This window comes from Octopus sinensis, linkage group LG10 (assembly GCF_006345805.1).
Source record: "Octopus sinensis linkage group LG10, ASM634580v1, whole genome shotgun sequence".
NCBI lineage: Eukaryota > Metazoa > Mollusca > Cephalopoda > Octopoda > Octopodidae > Octopus > Octopus sinensis.
The window spans coordinates 96479911-96486184 of NC_043006.1; the positions used below are offsets into that span (position 1 = coordinate 96479911).

General features: G+C 38.5%; 1 long non-coding RNA gene across 1 annotated transcript in view; it reads right to left on the reverse strand.

Moving 5' to 3' along the window:
- Nucleotides 1–4191: 4191 nt before the first annotated feature.
- The window catches only part of LOC118764994, an 11049-nt gene continuing 8966 nt past the window's right edge, over nucleotides 4192–6274 (reverse strand). Inside the window, exon 3 of the long non-coding RNA XR_005000838.1 lies at nucleotides 4192–4201. This is a non-coding gene — a long non-coding RNA (uncharacterized LOC118764994). The remainder of the gene's footprint in view (nucleotides 4202–6274) is intronic.

The following is a 6274-nucleotide window of genomic DNA, read 5'->3' on the forward strand; positions in this document are numbered from 1 at the left end:
GGTGAGACCCATATTGGAATACGGGATTCAAGCCTCTTCTCCTTATCTCCTCAAAGACATACAGCATCTCGAAAGAGTCCAGAAGCTGGCTACCCGCATGGTTCATGGTCTCAAAAATTTGTCCTATGAAGAAAGGCTGAGGACGCTCGACCTTATTCTCTTGAAAAAACGCCGCCGCCGTGGTGGATCTCATTCTCGCCCACAGCATCATAAGCGGAAGTGTAACCTCTCGAAAGAGCTGTTCTTCACTCCTGCTCCAGAGCGTCGGCTGCGGGGTCATTCCGAAAAGCTTTACCTGCGACGATTCATCTCAATCGAAGGAGAGGAGCTTTCTCCGTCCGGGTTGCGGATCCGTGGAACAAGCTGCCAGACGAGATGGTGAAGATGCCGACGACCGCTTTGTTCAAAGCCTCACTTGACCTCAAGTGGCCTGAACTCTTTACATGAACACCACCCTGTACTTAACTCCATGTCCCCCTACATGGCCTTGCTATTTGCTTTTGAGCCAAATTAACTAACTAACTAACTAACTAACTAACTAATTATTATTAATATTATTATTATTTAAGGCGGCGAGCTGGCACAATCGTTAGCACGACGGGCGAAATGTTTAACGGTATTTCGTCTGCCGCTACGTTCTGAGTTAAAATTCCGCCGAGGTCGACTTTAGCTGTCATCTTTTCGGGATCGATAAATTAAGTACCAGTGTAACACTGAGGTCGATGTGATCGACTATCTCCCTACACCAGAATTTCAGGCCTTGTGCCTTTGGTACAAAGGATTATTATTATTATTTTTATTATTATTATTATTATTATTATTATTATTATTATTATTATTATTATTATTATTATTATTTCCTTCTTTCTTCAATTTTTCTTCCGTTTCTCGCCGAGTGTTTTCCGTATACCTAGGGCAGAGAAGCTCATTGCATGAATTCCCAGATTACACACGCAAATTCACAGATAAAATATGTATTTAAAAAATTAATAAATAAATAATATCATGAATGGATGTTGTTTTTACAGCGATAATGCTCTTCTCAGTATATGAGCCGTTCCAGTTAACACGATGTTTTGTACTTCCTGTATTATTATTATTATTATTATTATTATTATTATTATTATTATTATTATTATTATTATCATCATCATTATTATCATTATATATTTTATTATTATTATAATTTGATGAGCGAGCAAGTTCATGCCATCAAAGTGACACTGGGGTAAAATATACGAAGCCCAATATACCCATCATGACAACCCGTCTGATAAGGGTACACCAGGCCACATGCATCACAACCATATGTGCGCGACATGGTGATCTCATATCAAGATAAACAGCACATGACCTTGCAGGTGGGGCCCAGTTAGAATTTCTTCAGGTTGAGTAGCCCATCCCGCTCAAAAGGTCCCGAATAAGGGTTATTTAGGATGTTGAAAGAACCACCCATGTTTCCAGAGGTGAATTATTCAAACCCCAAAGAATCCCTCTCAACAACATGGCTATGATGCTCCCCCATTACTTCTGCTCGTGATCAGAGATGCACATATCGTCAGCCACTAAAGGACATGCTCAATGGTTAAGGTCAAACAACTGACAAGCAAATCTGTGGTATTGAGCAGAATATTTGCTGTAGCCATCTTTTATACAAGACAAAACAATGTACATGATAACACCTCCAATTATTATTATTATTTTTATTATTATGATTATTATTATTATTATATTATTATTATTATTATCATTATTATTATTATTATTGTTATTATTAGTATTATCATTTATTTATTTATCCTTCGTCTTCGTCATCATCATCATCATCATCATCTTCTTCTTCGTCTTCTTCTTCTTCTTCTTTCACCCCACTCCTTTTTTTGCCCTCCTTTTAATCATCATATTCACATTATCAATTTCGCCTTTTTCTCATCCTCCCAAACTCGATAAAGCTAAAGCAAAGTATGCCAGTCATATATTGGCACTACTTTAAATCGACCATTTCCATCTCGGAGAATGTTTTTAACTTATACACACGCATACATTGGATATCAAGTGTCGCCAAAATGGATTAATACTTAACATTTTCCGGCCATACGCTTTTTAACGTGTAACAATTATTACCATGATTAGTTCAGTACAGGCTTCTGTTCAATTTACCTTTTATACATACGGGTTGATAAGAGAAAGTACCAGTTATATACTGCGGTTGATTCAGCCTTCACTGATATCATTGTCGTCGTCGTCGACATCTCCTTCCACTTGAGCGTATATATATACACACAGAGGCGAGCTGGCAGAATCGATAGCACGCCGGGCGAAATGCTTAGCAGTATTTCGTCTGCCGTTACGTTCTGAGTTCCAATTCCGCCGAGGTCGACTTTGCCTTTCATCATTTCGGGGTCGATAAATTAAGTACCAGTTTCGCACTGGGGTCGATGTAATCGACTTAATCCCCTTGTCTGTCCTTGTTTGTCCCCTTTATGTTTAGCCCCTTGGGGGCAGTAAAGAAATATATATACACACACACACGCACACATACATACACACACAGAGGATGCGATGGTAAATGTTATATTTTCAATTTCGTGCATGCGTGTTGTTTGTTTTTTATTTTGTCAACTACACAGTATAGAAGGGTCAGCTGGGCACCGTCTGTGAGAAAAACAGCACCATGGAGCAATTCACTACGCCAGAAATTTGGAAGCGACATGCTGTATGGCTTTGGCATTCGCACCGGACACTCCAATACGAATATTTCAGAGTGTCCGGTGGTCCAGCTGTGGACAGTGCAATCTGAGGACAGATGTACCGAGATTAATAACAATCATACATCCAGTCAACATCACGGTGTTAGGAGTGAGCACTAGTGATAGCGACATTGTGCTTCTAGTCATCGTCCCACACGGCCTCACACTCAACACAGAGACCTAGGTCAAGTCCCTGGAGGAGGTAGTGCTACCCTGGGTCAAGGGGTTAGCTGCTGGAAGACCCTATATCTAGCAACAGGACTCTGCACCATGTCACACAAACAGGAAAACACAGTCATGTCTGTCAGACAATCTCTGCGACCACATCACCCCTAACGTCTGGCCATTAACTCCCCAGACTGCAACCCCCCTTGATTATCATGTGAGGGGTGCAGTTGAGTGAGAGTTGAGTGAGACTCCAAAGTCGTCTCGAGGCCGTAGTTGAAGCCAATGGTGATTTTATTGATTAAATTTACTCTTTAGTATTTCAAGATAGTTTAAAGTAATTTTGGTAAATATGTAATATTGTCAGTGTCAATGTTGTTTTCAGTTTTGCGTAATTTACACGACAGTTTATACACTGCACCATCTAAATATATATTATATATTTATATATACTCGGAAGTTTGGGCCTCCAACCATGCCTTTCGCGTCACACTTAAAGCCAGAAACTTTCTACGACACTCTCGTATATGTATATGTATATCTATCTATCTATCTATCTATCTATCTATCTATCTATCTATCTATCTTATCTATAAATCTATCTATCTATCTATCTATCTATCTATCTATCTATCTATCTATCCATCCATCCAACAATATCTATCTATCTATCTATCTATATCTATCTATCTATCTATCTATCATATATATATATATTATATATATATATATATATATATAATTATATACATATATGAATATACATAGAAATACATATATATATATATGTGTGTGTGTGTGTGCGTGTGTGTGTATATATATATATATGTGTGTGTGTGTGTGTGTATGTGTGTGTATGTATGTGTGTGTATATATGTGTGTGTGTGTGTGTTTTTGAGTGTGTATACCCCACTCGAATTCCACCAGTGACATCCAGTTATTGTCTTATATTCCTATGCCACATACTTCCCTCTTCCTCTGTTAAACGTGTCTATTCTAACAGTCTTCCTCCCAGACCCATATCCTAATAAATACATATAAATTTGTTTATATGTAAATTAGGGCTCATAATTCTAGAGTAATGCGGCGAACTGGCAGATTCGCTAGCACCACGGACAATAAATGCTTCGGTTCTGAGTTCAAATTCTGCCGAAGTGGATTTTGATTTTCAGCTTCCAGGTTCGACGAATTAAATACCAGTTGAATTTTGATGTCGATGCTCGCCCACCAAAATTTCAGGCTTTGTGCAGATAGTAAAAATGATTATGGTACTCTACTACATAGTACTCAGTATATGTATCTCACAAATTCTTTGGAGTTATTCTGTATATCCTTCTTTTATATAATAAATATTCATGAGCGGCTGCGTTGTAAGTAGCTTGTTTACCAACCACATGGTTCTGGGTTCAGTCCCACTGAGTGGGTTCTTAGGCAAATGTCTTCTACTATAGCCTCGGGCCGACCAAAGTCTTGTCAGTGCATTTGGTAGACAGACAAACGTCGTGTGTATATATATATATATATATACATATATATATATATATATATTTATATATATATATGTGTATCTATATATAGATATATATATATATGTGTATGTATGCATGTATGTATGTTTGTATGTATGTATGTATGTATGTATGTATGTATGTATGTATATATGTATGTATGGTGTGTATATATGTCTGTGTTTGTCGCCCAACATCGCTTGACAACCAATGTTGGTGTGTTCACGTCCCCGTAACTTAGCGGTTCGGCTAAAGACCGATAGAATAAGTACTAGGCTTACAAAGAATAAGTCTTGCGGTCGACTTGCTCGACTAAAAGCGGTGCTCCAGCATGGCCGCAGTCAAATAACTGAAACAAATAAAAGAATAAAAGAATGTATGTGCCGTGTGTTTATGTCCATGCGCACGCCGACACATATTTATATTAAGGTTTGTTTGTATGTCATTAGATTGTGGCCATGGTGGGACATCGTTTGAAGATAAAACGAGTACCAGTCGCCTACTGGGGATAATCGACTTAACTCTGCACTGAAATTTATGGCCTTGAGCGAAAATTTAATACCAATATATTGTTGTTTTCTTTTCACATGTTCAATTGTAATAAAAACGATTTTATATTCATGTTAAGGACTACTCCGTATCTTTATGGAGTAAAAATGCTTTATACTTTAACAAGAACAGCATAGACAGTGACTTCGAAGTTTGCGAGCGCACGCTCATGGGCCCGGTTTCCCGGTTTCTATGGCGTATGTGTTCCCCGCAGCCAGTCCATCACAGCGTTACTCAGAAACAGGAAGAAAGAGTGAGAGATAGTTGGGGCGACAGGGAGTCGCCCCCCCCCCCCCTGCCGGAGCCTCGTGGAGCTTTAGATGTTTTCGTTCAATAAACACACATAACGCCCTTACCACTGGGCCATTGCGCCTCAACAACAACAATAATAATAATCTTTTCTACTAAATGCACAAGGCCTGAAATTTGGTGAGGTGGGGTGGGTGGCGGTATTAGTCGGTTTGATCACCTCAATGTTATACAGGTACTTAAATTATCGAGTCCGAAAAGATGAAAGGCAAAGTCGACCTCGGCAGAATTTGAACTCCGAACGTGAAACGGACGAAATACCGCTAAGCATCTCGCTCGGCGTACTAATGATTCTGCCGGCTCCCCGTAGACATACAAGTACCAGATTCAGTTTAGAACATAGATCCGATTCCAGGGTGTTTTCTTGGTGTGACGTATACACACACACACACACACACACACACGCAAACGCACAAATAAATGTATACATGCACACGCACACATACTTATCTTGATTCACGAAGAAGCCATAAATTACAGAGCAAAAGAGACCGATGGAATAAGTATTATCATTTTTTAAAAAAATGTTCGACTAAAGTCCTTCAAGGCGGTGCTACAGCATGGCCGCATTCAGATGAATGAAACAAGTTAAAGAATAAAAAATATATATATATATATATATATATATCATTCATCATCATCATATATATATTGGGTCATCTCATAAATAATGCGATTTTTAATCTTTTATTTTTCAAAATTCAGATAAAGTTCTTTTTTGATATAAAATATACTCTCCTTTATTTTCTACAATGCTCTTCCATCTCATCTGGTAGACTTGCTAGACCCCTCTTCCAAATTCACTTGTCAGTGACGAAAATACACCTCCACTACTGTTCTGACCTCGTCTATAGAATTCATATTTTTTTCCGTTCAAATGATATTGAAGACTGCAAAATAAATGATAATCAAATGGGGCAATGTCCGGTGAATTGAAACTGCTCCAGCCTTTGGAATGTCATCTTCGCTGTATGTGGCCAAGCATTTTCCTGA